Source organism: Heteronotia binoei, chromosome 1 (genome assembly GCF_032191835.1).
Source record: "Heteronotia binoei isolate CCM8104 ecotype False Entrance Well chromosome 1, APGP_CSIRO_Hbin_v1, whole genome shotgun sequence".
Taxonomy (NCBI): Eukaryota; Metazoa; Chordata; class Lepidosauria; order Squamata; family Gekkonidae; genus Heteronotia; species Heteronotia binoei.
The window spans coordinates 247,756,690-247,773,159 of record NC_083223.1 but is presented as its reverse complement, the minus strand read 5'-3'; positions in this window follow the sequence as shown (position 1 = coordinate 247,773,159).

The window sequence follows — 16,470 nt, the reverse complement described above, 5'->3', positions numbered from 1 at the left end:
TTATCTGCCTGTTGTTCATTTAAAATAATTTATATCCCATATATAACTCTCAAGGCTTCTGAGGAATCTCAAGCAAATCAATAAAATACAATCCTCAATGCAAAACAACCCCTAAAAATAATAAATAATAATTAATGGGACAGCCAGTAAGAAGACTCAAAAGACAAAACAGTAAGCAGCTAAAAAACATTCAAAACATCATCTGTGCAATAATGACTAATAATGTAATTTTTTTAAAGTTCATTCTAATGTGTAATTGACCATCCTCAAGTCAAAAGCTCTGCTGGAAAGCGCCACCATTCGCCGCTGACTTATGGTGACCCCCTCAGGGTGTCCAAGGCTGGAGATGAGCAGAGGTAATTTGCATAGCAATCCTGGACTTCTTTGGTGGCCTCGCACCCAAATACTAACAACAGCTGACCCTGCATAGCTTTGGAAATCTGACAAGATCAAGGTACCTTGGGCCATTCAGGTCAGGCAAAACAAAACAAAAACCTTTTAAAAGTTTTTCCTGCTACTTAAACCTAGCCAAGAGAGCAACTATGGGAAGAGAGTTCCAAAGGCAAGGTGCCATGGCAGAAGCCCTGCCTCCTCCTTCTTCCAGGAGGCGCTTACCTCCCTGCAGTCCATATTGCCTGATGATCTCTCCTCATATCAGCATGTAGATATTGGCATCAAGATTGAACTTCATGGCACTGAACAGGATAGCTCCCCTTCGTGCTAGAGCTTTAATCCTGGTTTAACTCTGTCCCCAAGCTGACTTTCTACACTAGAATCAGAGAATCAGAGAAACCATCTTTATGACTCTATGATTCTATGGTTTTAGTGTAGAAAGTCAGTTTGGGGACAGAGTTAAACCAGGATTAAAGCTCTAGTGCGAAATTGGTCATGTAAATTTCTGCAACTGACCAGACATGAAGGGATAAAACTAGGGCTTTTTTTCTGGGGGAATGGGGCAGAAGAGAGCTCTGGAACCTCTTTGTGGAAACAAAATTATCCAAAAAAATGTTTATGGCTTCATGAGGGACAAGAGTTCCGGCACCTTTTTCCAGAAAAAAAGCCCTGGATAGAACCACTGCAAAGCAATGCTTTCAGTCTTTTCATCCAATTCAGAAATAATTGATAGGCAATCTAATCAAAAACCACTGAGAGGTTTGGAAGATTCAAGAGCAATACGCTCACCCATCTGTCTCTGGATAAGGACAGTCTGCCAGAGCAGTTTCAGTCCCACAGCCAGACCTAAACCTTGAGAGATAATCTATTTCATCCAGGACCATCTGGGGATGATCCATTACTGCCCACTTGGACTTCACCCCAGAATGGAAGGTGGGAGATTGGCCTGTAATTATTCAAAGCTCTCAGATAAACAGATTTTTAAAAACATTTTGGATGGATGGATGGATAGCTTGCTTCAGAACTAAGGTGATGACTCCTCAATGATAGGAGTATGCAGGGCTTTTTTTGAGCAGGAACTCAAAGGAACGCACTTCCGGCTGGCTTGGTGTCAGGGGGTGTGGCCTAATATGAAATTAGTTACTGTTGGACTTTTTCTCCAAACCCCCCCCCCCCTGGGAGTATGGATCAGTGACACCCATAACAGGCTTAATTGATCAAAGCAGGACTTCTTGTACAATATCCTGTAGGGAATGAGATTGTTTTGAGTGATTCCTATTATCACGCAACTTATAATATTTTTAATGTTTAAACATGTTCTGACATTATTTAAAGGTGACAATTATCCCTACTGGTATGTGAAGGTAGATATTATTATGTATTTTGTGCTATTCTGCTTTTTACTCTTATATTGTAAATGTTGATCTATCCAACTTTGGCATTCCTGCATTTTAAAAGAAAATAATAATAAAAAGATCTTTATGAGAGCAGGACTCAAGCAAGCCATGAACACTTCTGAGTATTCTCAGGAGATTCCAGCTGTTCCAACTGACCAAGCAGCAACCTTGATCAGGTATAATAGCCGCATCCGACTCACATTGGCTTTAAAAGCAAAGTGCAAACTGGTCACAAAGAGTTACTAAAGGGCCATCTGTTGCACTAGGAGGGCTAGGCTGTTTTAAACCCATTGCTGTATCATCACCAGATAGCCCTGACTGAGCAGCACAGTGGTGACAAGGAAGAAGGTCTTGGCTGCCATCACTACCTTAAGAAGAGAGGGGGAAAATTTTAGGAAAATACTTTTTTATTGATTAAAAAAATTAATACTACAAAATATCAAAAACAAATATATAAACAATACTTGAACAATATTTAATTATTTTAACAATGTTAAACTCACAAGCAACCTTTTATACATTTCTAAAAATTAGAATAAAAGTTTATACTAATTGCAGTAGATACACTAGTAACAACAATACAACATATGAAACCAATTTTAACAATTATAACTATTACATTACATACGTTTGTAAGTACTAGGAAGTAACTGCCACAAGCATAGGCCTACTGTAGGGTTGCAAGGTCTGTGCTGGAAAATACCGGAAGACTTTGGGGGTGTTGGAAAATACCTGAAGACTTTGGCGAGGGGCCTCAGCATAGTACAATGCCGTAAAAGCAGCCATTTTCTCCAGGGGAGCTGTAAATATGGGAGATCTGGCAACCCTACATTATACCCTACGAGGTCTCTTCCTTTCCCAACCTCTTCCTCCCCATGCTGTACCCCCAAATAGCCAAGAATTTCCCAACCTCTTCCTCCCCATGCTGTACCCCCAAATAGCCAAGAATTTCCCAAGCTGGAGCTGGCAACCCCAGCTTACATGTCACCCCACTCCACTCCTCAGCACCCAGCCTAGCATCATGACAGTAAAGTTAGTCTGACTGACCAAAGGTCACTGATGCACCCATGGAAGAGCAGGGAATTGAACTTGGGGCTCCTGGTAGAACTGCCAACTCCAGGTTGGGAAATTCCTGGAGATTTGGGGGTGGAGACTTGGGAAGACAGTGTCTGGAGAACCTAGGGAGGAACCTCTCTGGAATATAATGCCGTAAAGTCCACCCTCTGGAGTAGACATTTTCTCTCTAGGGATCAGATTTGTAGCCTGGAGGTTGGCAACCCTCTGTCCATGTCCTAGTCCAGCAATCCAGCCTTTACCTCCCACCACCACTGGCTCTCCTTTGTGCTGCAGCCATCTTCCTTTCACCTTCACTGAATTCACTGAACTAAGGAGGAGATAGGCTTTGCTGCCTGTCAGAAGGCACCAGAAACAACAATGTGCATGGCCTGAGATATGTGCCATAGTTCAAGTAGGTCAGAAACAGGAATAGTGAAAGAGAGCCTGGTAAAGTGGATGCAAGATTTTGGTTATAGTATAGAATTAATGGATTGGGAGAAAATTTGGAAAGAGAATGTTAAATTAACTAAATTGGCCACGCTTAGAGAAAATCTGTAGATGGCCTATGGTTGGTACTTTATGCCTGAGAAATTAGCAAAAATGCATCCTCGTTCTTCAAACAAATGTTGGAAATGCAACAAGACAAAAGGAACATTCTACCATTGTTGGTGGCAATGTGAAAAAGCCAAGAAATATTGGGCGCAGATTTATATAGGGATTTAAAAAATACTAAAAATAAGTGTACCGCGTACCTAAACTGTATTTGCTAAATATATGTAAGAAGTCCATTCCTATTACAATTAGGAAACTTTTATTAAATATAGTAACTGTGGCGAGGATAATATATGCCGGGCATTGGAAATCTCCGCAGGTACCAGGGAAAGAGGAATTTATACAAAAATTATACAAGATAGCGGAAATGGATATTCTAACGGTTAAACTTAGAGATGGGAATGTAGAGAAATGTAAGGAATCTTGGAAATTGTTTTATGATTGGGTAAAAGTTTATGATTACTGAAAAGATGGAACTGATGTATATAAGAAGAAGATGAAGATATTGGATTTATATCCCGCCCTCCACTCCAAAGAGTCTCAGAGCAGCTCACAATCTCCTTTACCTTCCTCCCCCACAATAGACACCCTGTGAGGTGGGTGGGGCTGGAGAGGGCTCTCCCAGCAGCTGCCCTTTCAAGGACAACCTCTGCCAGAGCTATGGCTAACCCAAGGCCATTACAGCAGGTGTAAGTGGAGGAGTGTGGAATCAAACCCCGTTCTCCCAGATAAGAGTCCGCACACTTAACCACTACACCAAACTGGCTTTCCGTGTTAATCCTTAAGCTCCTTTAAGTGTTATAGGTATTGTTGTCATGTATTGTTGTCATGTTATTTTTGTTGGTGGTGTGTTTTTCTTTTTGTGCAATAAATATTTTGTTTGGAAAAAAAAAGAAACAGGAAAGCCACCCAAGTCGATCAGCAAATCCCCCATAGCACTCAGGAATGTACTTTGAAGCATTTAGTTCCTTGGGGTGAACAATTGTGTGGTACCCCTGTAATAGGATTGCCAGGTCCTATTCAAGAAATTGGGACTTTGAGGGTGGAGCCAGGAGACTTTGGGGTGGAGCCAGGAGCAAGGTTGTGACAAGCATAATTAAACTCCAAAAGGAGTTCTGGACATCACATTTAAAGGGACCACACATCTTTAAAATGCCTTCCCTCCATCAAAATAATGAAGCATAGGGGCACATTCTTTTGCAGCTCATAGAATTGGACCCCCGATCCAATCTTTTTGAAACTTGGGGAGTGTTTTGGATACTATGCTGCAAATTTGATGCCTCTGCCTCAAGAAACAGCCCCCCCCCACAGAGTCCCAGATATCCATGGATCAATTCTTCATTATACCCTATGCAAATCGTTCTCTATAGGGAATAATGGAGTGCCCAGCAGACATTTCCTTCCCCCCCCCCACTTTCTGATGACCCTGAAGTGGGGGGAGGGCCTCCAAACAGGGGTATCCCCTGTCCCCAACAGGTGATTGGCAACCCTACCCTGTAATCAGCACTCTGATCTTCCCATAAGAAAGGCATTGCCCTATGCACGTCCCCTCAACAGCATGGCTTGCAAATTAACACTGGGTGGGATGTATGGCTTACAGCAGTCCACCAATGTGTTAGAGAAAGCCCTTGGCTGTCTAAGTGGTCATAAGTTATGTGCTACACCAGGCCACAAGGCTTTGGGCCTTAATATTGAAGTCTCTGAGGATCAACTTCATGGGCAACCTCAGTCCCAGCCCTGTGATCACTCTTTGTGAGTCCAGTCAGGGAGCTGGCAAAAATGTGCAGGACCACCTTGCCCTCCGTATGCTTCATCACAATGACTTCACTCAAGTCAGCAGGGGCTACTGCACGTGCCAACCTGTAAAAGGGCAAAATCAGCAACTGCCCATATACATGCTTTCTCTGTTGTGGCTCCCACCTTGTGGAATTCACTGTCACAGGAGGTGGTGGCAGCTACAAGCATAGATGGCTTCAAAAGGGGATTGGATAAACATATGGAGCAGAAGTCCATCAGTAGCTATTAGCCACAAAGTATAGATGGAACTCTATGTCTGGGGCAAGTGATGCTCTGTATTCTTGGTGCTTGAGGGGGAGCAACAGTGGAGGGCTTCTAGTGTTCTGACCCCACTGGTGGACCTCCTGATGGCACCTGGTTTGTTTTGGCCACTGTGTGACACAGCATGTTGAACATTGGCCTGATCCAACACGGCTTCTCTTATATTCTTATGTCCAGGAAGTTAGGAAAGCTCCCGGTCTCCTATCTTTCCACAAACTATTACAAACTGAACGATACAAGAGGGATTTTCTGCACAGGCAATAGGGTTGCACTGTACAAAATGGTTTTACAAACTTGCTTGGATAAATGACTAGGGACTGTGGTCTACAATGCTGTGTATTGCGGGATTCTATTTATGTAATTTCTGTCCCACTTAATGTGTCATGTGAATACTTATGGTATGCTTCAGTTCTTTCTGGTGATTCCAGGCTTCTAAAATCCTAATACATTGGTTACTGAACATTCCATTTTGTTGATTGTATTGACTCACTATGTATAATCCACTTCAAATCCCTGTGAGAAAGACAGACTATAAAAAAATGTTTGTTTGTTTTTTAAATCACTGATGTCCTTTCTAGTTATATGTACAAGTTATGGAGAGAACAAGAAAAGGTTTGGAGGGGTTTTTTTTGTCTTTTTCAGCCTCACAACATCATGGTATTTTCTAACTGGGCCAATTTCAACGGGTGTAGGAACATGCCAGTTTCAGAGAAACTGTTAAATAAGATGTCATTTGACCTACTTTGCAGCATCTACCCTGTGGAAGGAAACATGACAGTTGCTGTCTATTGAAGATGCTAGAAAGCAGAATTCAGAATACTGGGGAAACAAAATGTTTTCTGCTATGGATCAGAAAGATCACAAAGTGTTACCCGTGGGCAGAGAAGATTTACTTGGCCTTCCCTGCATTCGTGCAGCGCCTCATGCTTGAGTTAAGTGGGTGTCTTGTGAGGGAAATTCATTTGACATTAGTCCACAACATCTGTGCTCTTGGACATAGGCACACACATTCACCTTAAAGAGCGGGTTGTCATCTTTGTGAACTGCCACTTCTGATTGGGGAAGGTCAGTTGATTTATTTACTCATCTCTGAGTAGCCATATTGCAGTCTATTACCTGATCCTTTTAACTGAAGATGCCAGGGATTGAGTCTGGGAAATGGTTGCCAACTCCCTTGGGAAATTCCTAGAGATTTAGAGGTAGAACTTTGGGAAGGTGAGTTGTGGGGAGGAGAAGGATCTTGACAAGGTGTAAAGTCCAGTCTTCAATGCAGCTGTGTTCTTCAGACATCTGATCTGTGTTGTCTGGAGATCAGTTGTAATCCAGGAGATCTCCAGGCCCCACCTGGAGGTTAGCTAGCCTAGCCTGGGACCTTCTGCATACAAAGCAGATGCCAAAGGCAGAATGGCCCTTTAATTAGCTAGGACATTTACTGATGGGCTGCTGCCCTAGAAGGCCACTGAGGACCAAAAGCAAACTGAACCAAGTGGCCCTGCAGTGTTGGCACAAGCGGTTAATTTTGACCCGGGCCCTGGCAATTACAAGGACACCCAGCTAAGTCCAGGGCTGTTGTAACAGACCCAGCTAAGCCTGCAGCCCTGAGCTACCCCTGTGCATTTGAAGAAGTGAGCGCAGACCGAGGAAAGCATCGACGTCTCCAACCAATTTGCTCGTCTTGAAGATGTCACAAGAATCGTGGTTGTTTTGACTGCAGCCGACTAACACGACTTCCCCCTCTGGAATTTGTCCCCAGGCTCACCACACAGAGTGCAGGGTGATTCATTCTGAGAGTACACAGAAGGAAGGGGGGGATATTCCGTCCACCAGCAGTTGCTCCTTTTATGATAACACTGCAAAACAAGGAGCTGTGTTAAGCTGCTCTGGCCCCAGCACTCCTTGCATCCTTTCTACAATTATGTTGCTCTCTTACATTCAAGGTGAGGTCCACTAGATCCTGCTTTGCAGTGCTGGGCCCAGATGCTGCTAAGCTACTTTTCTGCCAACTGCTGTTCTTCCAATATGCACACTGAATTGAATTAGAAATTCAGTCTTGACTTTCCTTCGCTGGTTTTCACCCCAGATTATGCCAGGAGTGCTTTGTAGTTTAATTAGGTTGTCTGTTGTGAATCTTCTGCAAATCTAGAGACTAAGCACATATTTTACTGTTGCTGCTGCTGCTACTGTCATCCAATGTTTTACTCCTAGGGGGAGTAGCCCACTTTTCCTATCACACATCTTCCTACTTACATCTCAGAGGGTAGAGGGACAAAGATCCTAACAAGATCAAAGGATCTTTCGGCCATTCCTGTTCCATTCAAAGTTCACACCAAACACTCACTTCTCTTCCTTCCCAATCTGTCTGGGACGTTCAGGAGCCTGGAAGTTTAGGCAAAGCCTCTCTCTCTCTCTCTCTCTCTCTCTCTCTGGGCTTTTTTTGTAGAAAAAGCCCAGCAGGGACTCATTTGCATATTAGGCCACACCCCTAATACCAAGCCAGCCGGAACTGCGTTCCTGAGAAAGAAAAAGCCCTGCTCTCTCTACTTCTTCTTTGAAATTGAAACAATGCGCCTACCCAACATGGCTGCTGTAATGAAAATGTCAAGGGCTGTATGCAGAAAAAAAAATGTTATGGTTTATAACACAACACTGGAATGATAAGTTTATTTTTTTTCCAACCATAGATGTTTTGGTACAAGAGAAGCATTTGACACCCAGGCTTTAAACCCTCTCCAGTATCACATTAGATGGTTGCAACAGTCAACTTTTATAGCTGTCAAAGGGCCTTGACAATCCTGTCTAGATTTCCAGACCTTAATTTCTGCACTTATAATCAGCAAAGTACTTTTCTTTGCAGGAGCAGTGTGGTGCCTTTCATAATTCTAATATCAATTGTTTTAGTAGGATGAATGAAAAGTCTGGATCAGAATTAATCTCTTTTTGCCATATTAGCCAGAGTGATGTACTGAAAATGGGGAGGCCTTGTTCTGCCATGAACTTGCTGGGTGACCCTGGGCTCCTTTCTCTCTCTCAGCCTACCTTCCCTCACAAGGATGCTGCAAGGGTAAACTGGAGGAGGGAAGAACTATATATACATACATCCTTGAATTCCTTGGCAGAAGGAGGGAGGATAAATATGTGTTAGATGTAATTTATTTTCATTGATCTGGTGATATTGTAAATTTCTATATGATGCCGGTAGTGTTTTCAAAAAGAGGATTTGCAACATGCAACTGATGTTAACAACAATAATAATGAAATAGAGCCGTGTTGTAACAAAATGGTTCAGAAATATACTTGGGGTAGAGATTATTGACTGTGCCAGCGCCACTGTGTAAGGTTCATATAATCTGCTGCTGTAAATCAGTTCCTACTCTGAATTTTTTGTTTTGTTTAGTGTTTCATGCTATGTTTTGCTTCACCTTAATTGTCTGACATGAAAGGTTACACCCTGAATAAAACTTTGTTGGTCTTAAAGGTATCGTCGGAGTCCCATTTTGTTCTTTTATTCACCTCAGTTTCAGATTTCTGGTTGGCCCTAGATTTCTACAAGTTAGATTCTGTTGTGCTGTGTATTGGATGTTCCATCCTGCTGATTGTATATTGACCTATTCTGTATAATGTCCTTGAGTCCCAGTGCAAAAGGTGGGCCATAAAACAAACAAATAAAAACAAATACCATTTTGTTCATTGTTTTTAGTCCTGGCTCCATCAAGTTATGGCTGAAACACAAAGGGGCACAGCAGTACTCACAAGATGCTACACTTTAAAAACCAACCTCACAATATTTGATATTTATATTGTGTACCCAAAGAGTGGCTTACAATCATCCTTCAAACAGATCCTCACAGAGATACTGGCACTTAACAACAAACATACAGTGAGTCAATAACATTGAAAGGGCAGCTGCTGTGAGAGCCCTCTCAGCCCCATCCACCTCACAGGGTGTTTGTTGTGAGGGGAGAAGACATAGGAGATTGTAAGCCGCTCTGAGTCTCTGATTCAGGGAGAAGGGTGGGGTATAAATCTGCAGTTCTTCTTCTTTTTCTTTAATGGCCACATGTCAAAAGCAAAGTGGAGGCTAAAACTGTTCCCACCCAGCCCCATCCACACTGTAATTTACACAAGGAGGCACACAGATCCCATTTAAACAAATGGCACTTGCCATTGGTTGGGTGGGGAGAGAGAGAGAGAAAGGGCCAAAGTCTCACTGACTGTTTGATAAAGTTTGCCAGCTGTCATCACGTTGGTTGAGCTGAGACAGGTTGGGGAAAGAATGTGGGAGGAAGGGTGAAGGAACAGCTGGTTTGGTTTTTTTAATTAACTTTTCATAAGAAACGGAGCTTTGATCTAGGCTATAAAAAAGGATTCAAGAGACAAACATGGGGTCTCTTGTGATCTGAGGAATAGACGCGTGGTGTGTTTATTATGTGTGCATGAATGAATGCATGCATGCATGCACATGTGTTTAAGCATATAGGTCAGCTATTGATGTTTTGGTACTTGAGGCAGAAAATCCAAAGAGCACACACCACATACACACACACACACTAACAAGTCACAATCTGTTTCTCCTGCACAAGAATCACTAGAACAAGTGGGCTTGTGAAATCCCTGGTAATTTCAACCGGATGCGGGTAGTAGTGCTACCCAGCAGATTGTGCTCCACGGGGTGATTCTGTCTGCATGCTACACTGCTTCCCTTAATGGTAAACCAGACCCCCTTCTCCTTGCTTATAGGGTGGGAGAGGGAGAGAGGCAGATGGACATTCCTGCAGATATGAGGATAAGCTTTCCCACTTTGTTATAGGTAAAGAGCAGAGAGACTTTGAAAACCATTTTTTAAAATCCAGTATCCAAAATGTTCTCTGAGACTTTCTTCATCTGTTCTGATAATGAAAAACTTATGTTTCCAAAAGGGCACTAAGCAAGAATATTAACATGAGTATCAAAGTAAGATTCTTATTTATTTTTATTTATATTCTATGCCTTTCTCACTTGGTCTAAAGGGGAATTACACAAAAAAACCCTAGACAAATTACACAGATTCTAAAAAACAATGAACGACTCTTTCCTTTATAGTGAATGTATATGGCTTTATGTTTTATTTAATTATTTTTATTTTTCACACAGTGCTGTCTTAGTGCATGGTGCTTGATAACATGCTAGAAGAAAGTACTCTGCCCCATGCAATTTACAATCTAAAATTTGCTGTAAGGAGGCCAGAGGAAGGAAAGGTGGAAAGAAACTGGGGGAAGTGTGTATTCATTGCATTTACCAGTTCTCTGTTTTTGTTTAATTATAAAATATACAATATGTGCAGAATTATGCTCACAAGATACTAAACCCATACCCCCAACAGAATCTTAGACAGACTTACATATACATTGTGTATGTATAACTCTCTATTTCTCTCTCTCTCTCTCTCTCTCTCACACACACACACACACAGTAGAAATAGAGATACCAGCCTCCGGGTGGAATTACAGCTCATCTCCAGGATCCCCTGGAATTACAGTTCTTCTCCAGACTACAGAGATCAGCTCCCCTGGAGAAAATGGATGCATTGGAGGGTGGACTCTGTGGCATTGTACCCTACTGAGGTCCCTGTCCTCCCCAGGCTCCATCCTCAAATCTCTAGGAGTTTCCCAGCCTGGATTTGGCAACACTACCCACATTCCACCCCACCAGTGGCCAGAGGTGACAAGGCAACCCTAGAAGGGAACTGAATAGTTTCTTGCACTTTCCCTCATAACAACATCTGCAGCTTGCGGACAGTAGAACTGCCGGAGTCCTGTTGCTCCAAGATTGCCTCAGGGAAGACTGAGGGCCTTGGAAAGTCTGACTCTGGGCTGTCATGTGACTCATCTCCCTGTGGTAATGGCTGTCTGACAAGCAGATGGGCTCCTCTTTCTCCATCCAGACTGTTCTCTGTGCAGGATTAGACTTTTCTTTGGGATTTAAGCTCTAGCTTCATTTCTGTGGTGGCTCCTTTCTGGTGGAATGGCTTGCCTGAGGAGCACAGTAGGCACCTAGGAGGCTAGGGCCCATGATCCTTTTAGGGGCCTCTGGAAATGTTTTAATTTCTTTTAGAAGAAAAAAAATTACTTTTTAGTGTCGAATAAAATATTTTTTAAAAAATTCTCCCAGTTCCCTTCCTGCCTTAAATTGCCTTTTTATTGGCTATTTTATGGCATCTTTATTTAATTGTTCTTTAATTATGTGATCCAATTTATTGGATGCTTTATGCTGTTTTTATTTCTCTTTTCTCTAATTGTATTATCCAATTTTCTTCCTTTGTTTGCTGTATGTATTATGCAGGTCTTTATTGTACTCTCTTATAATTTTGTCATTCACTTTGAGTCTCACTGAGGAAGATAGATAAGAACATAAGAATATAAGAGAAGCCATGTTGGATCAGGCCAATGGCCCATCCAGTCCAACACTCTGTGTCACACAGTGGCAAAAAAAATAATAATCAGTGCCATCAGAAGGTCCACCAGTGGGGGCAGGACACTTGAAGCCCTCCCAAGCACCAAGAATACAGAGCATCACTTGCCCCAGTCAGAGAGTTCCATCTATATCTTGTGGGTAACAGCAACGGATGGACCTCTGCCCCATATGTTTATCCAATCCCCTCTTGAATCCATCTGTGCATGTAGTTGCCACCACCTCCTATGGCAGTGAACTCCATTCCAGTGAATTCCATGTGTTTATCACCCTTTGGGTGAAGAAGTAGGTACTTCCTTTTATCTGTTCTAATCCAACTGCTCAGCAATTTCATGGAGTGCCCAGGAGTTCTTGTATTATGAGAAAGGGAGAAAAGTACTTTTTCCTCCACCTTCTCTATCCCATGCATAATCTTGTAAACCCCAATCATGTCACCCCTCAGTTGACATTTCTCCAAGCTAAAGAGCCCCAAGTGCTTTAACCTTTCTTCAAAGGGAAAGTGTTCCAACCCTTTAATCATTCTAGTTGCCCTTTTCTGCACCTTTTCCAATGCTATAATATCTTTTCTGAGGTGTGGTGACCAGAATTGTACACAGTACTGCAAATGAGGCTGCACCATCAATATATACAGGGGCATTATGATACTGGCTGATTTGTTTTCAATTCTCTTCCTAATAATCCCCAGCATAGTGTTGGCCTTTTTAATTGCAGCCACATGCTGGCTCGACATTTTCAGTGAGTTAAATACTATGATTCTCTCTTGATCAGATCTCTCTTTTGGTCAGTCTCTGCCAGTTCAGACCCTATCAACTTGTATTTATAGCCAGGATTTTGTGTATTACTTTGCACTTGGCCAGGTTAAGCCTCATTTGCCATGTTGATGCCCACTCGCCCAGCCTCCACAGATCCCTTTGGAGTGCCTCACAATCCTCTCTGGTTCTCACCACTCTGAACAATGTAGTGTTATCCGCAAACTTAGCCACTTCATTGCTTACTCCCAACTCCAAATCGAGTTAAAAAGCATCGGACCCAGTACTGAGCCCTGCTGTACCCCACTGCTTACCACCCTCCACTGTGAAAATTGCCCATTCATACTCTCTGTTTCCTGTTAATTAGCCAGTTTTTGATCCACAAGAGGACTTGTCCTTTTACCTCATGACTATTGAGCTTACTTACGAGCCTTTGATGAGGAACTTTATCAAAAGCTTTCTGGAAGTTACGGTAAACAACATCTATTGGGTCCCCCTTGCCCACATGTTTCTTCACCCGCTCAAAGAACTCTAACAGGTTAGTGAGACAAGATTTTCCTTTACAGAACCCATAAGTGAAATAACAAAGAAGCGTTACAGTCTCATACTGTAGAAAGGCTGAATCTGTGGGCACCCCAAAACTTGCCTCAGTTGTTCCTGGAGTTTTGCGGTGGAAAGCGAAAGTGTTCTTCCGTGGACAAGCATACATTCTAGAGCAGGTTTTCAGGGTGCTGTTGACTTCCTGTTAATAGTTGTGACTCATAATTAACAGTCCTCTCTTTCAACTCACAGTCACCATACCCAGTGCCTCAGTTTCCACATTGGGCAATAATACTGTGCCTTCATGCTAGGCAATTGTGGTGGGTGGGCGGCTTTGAATTAGACCTGCTGTCCTTGCTGTCATTGGGGAGAGGAGAAGACCATTCCAAAGCCTCGTACCAGAGATGAGGACAGCCAGGGGCTGGGGATCGCCAGTAGATTTCGAACAGTAAGAACATAAGAGAAGCCATGTTGGATCAGGCCAATGGCCCATCCAGTCCAACACTCTGTGTCACACAGTGGCCATACACACACACACACTGTGGCTAATTGCCACTGATGGACCTCTAAAGAGCGTAGTGCTCTTCCAGGGACATAGTGGAGGAGGCGGTTCCATAGATACGTCAGTCCCAGACTGCTCAAGGCCTTAAAGGTTATAACCAAAACCTTGAATCTTAACTTGGTACTCAACCGGAAGCCAGTGTAGCTGGCGCAGCACAGGTAGAATGTGTGCTGTCCATGGTGTTCCTGTCAGGACTCGCACTGCTGCATTCTGGACCCTTTGGAGTTTCCAGGTTAAAGTCAAGGGTAGCCAGCGTAGAGCGAGTCACAGTAATCTAGCCTGGAGGTGACCATTGCATGGATTACCATGGCTAGGTACGTACGAGGCAGGAGGGGAGCTAGTTGCCTAGCTTGGCGTAGATGAAAGAATGCTGTTTTAGCCATATGTGTGACCTGGCCTCCGTTGAAAGAGAAGCATCCAGGGTCACTCCCAAGCTCTTGACTGTTGGTGCCGGTGTTAAAGATGCCCTGTCAAGAGCAGGCAATCGACGCTCTTGCTCCAACCCTGGTCCCCCCCGGCCACAGAACTTCAGTCTTTGGGTTCAATTTCAGCCTATTCTGCTTCAGCCAGCCCACTAGGGCCTCCAAACCCACAGCCAAAGATGACGGGATCGAGGAGGAAGGGTTGCCCAACAGCAAATACAGCTATCATCTGCATATTGATGATGCCCTAGCCCAAAACTCCATGCCAGCTGGGCAAGGGGACGCAAATAGATGTTGAACAACATTGGGGAGAGGAGTGCCCCTTGAGGAACCCCACAGACCAGGGGGTGTCATGAGGACACATCCTCTCCTTGCGCCACACATCATCCTTGCTCCAAGGAACTTGGAGCAAATGGTATGGACCTTAGGACTGCCAACTACAGGGCTGGGAAGTTCCTGGAAATTTGGGGGCAGACCCTAAGGACAACAGTGCTTGGGGGTGGAAACCATGGCAGAATCTAATGGTTCCACCATCTACCTCCCCAGAGCCATTCAGTATGTATAACAGTTTTATAGATTTAAATCTGGGCCTTCCCAATCTGTCCACTCGGCCACTCTGTCTCTTCTACAGCAAAGCTTCACAGATACACCACTTGGAGTATAATCAGACTTGCCTTGTTCCTCGTGGCATTATTATTATTGCTGTTGTTTCAAAATGTATTTATTCTTTATAAAAGGCCTGCAGTTGCTAGGTGCTAGACAGTAAAACAGACTGCTCCTGAAGGCTTATAGTCTGAAGTGTAAAAACAGACAGTTTAAAGAGGGGAAATCAAAGGGCATGCAGATCAGTCAAGGAATTTTTTGGGTACCGCTTGGCAGGTACTGGTCTCTAAGCTGCAGGTGGTGGGTCAAGCTGAACAGGAAATCTGGAGTTTAACCAGGTCTTTATTTGCCTGCAGATTTAGCTTTGAACCTAGAGGTTCAGTCCTGATGTGCAAGCTAATTTCCAGTGTCTGTCGCTTTGGAATATGTAAGAAATTTGGGAATATGCAAAGAGGAGGCAGCTGAGAGGTGATATGATCACCATCTTCAAGTACTTGAAGGGCTGTCATGTAGAGCAGAGGTGGCCAACGCTAGCTCTCCAGATGTTTTTGCCTACAACTCCCATCAGCCCCAGCCAGCATGGCCAATGGCTGGGGCTGATGGGAGTTGTAGGCAGAAAACATCTGGAGAGCTACTGTTGGCCACCCCTGATGTAGAAGATGATGTGGAATTGTTTTCTGTGGCCCCAGAAGGTAGGAGCAGAACCAATGGGTTGAAATTAAATCAAAAGAGTTTCCGGCTCAACATTAGGAAGAACATCCTGACTGTTAGAGCGATTCCTCAGTGGAACAGGCTTCCTCGGGAGGTGGTGGGCTCTCCTTCCTTGGAGGTTTTTAAACAGAGGTTGGATGGCTATCTGACAGCAATGAAGATCCTGTGAATTTAGGAGGAGGTGTTTGTGAGTTTCCTGCATTGTGCAGGGGGTTGGACTAGATGACCCTAGAGGTCCCTTCCAACTCTATGATTCTAGATTGCCTCTGGGAACACATAGAGTCCGTTTCTATGATTCTATGCATCTGCTGGAGGGGGAAGGGCAGCTGGGAGGAGGACAACACACAGCACCAGGATTAATGTGTAACTGCCAGATAAGGCGTGGCAAGCAGCACTCACAGGACTCCGGGTTTCCACCGGGAGCTGAAATGGAACTCTCCAAGGGACAGGTTGGTCTTCAGGGGAGGATGACAAGGCATTTGTGGGGGTGTCTAGTTAAGGATGGGATAGTCACAGCAGGAGGGTGCATGGAATTTATCTGCCAATTCAATGGATGCAGATGTGCAGAGAAGGCATGTTGCAACCCACGTCTTGAATCTGGATCACATGCATTCCATTTCCTAGCGGAAGATGATGATGGAGAAATCTTGGGGTTTTTCCCATGCCGTTATCTAGGAACATTGCTATGCGCAGATGTTAGGGTATCCCTGTGTCGCTTTGCTGCTTCTGTGTCTTTTTTTAGCCAGTGCTGCTACATTTTTGTATATGTTGCAGATGGGCACGACAGTTCCTGAATGTCTGTGTATCTGTGGGAGAGTACAGAGCTTAATTTGAGAGGAAACTCAGCCTGCAACTTCTCTTTGATGCCAGGGCTCAGCCCTGAAATATGTGGACTAGACAGAAGAATACCGAGAGCAAGTGCAGAGGGCATTGTGACTATCTGTGAGTATGTGTGATCATTACAACCATGCACCTTAGAT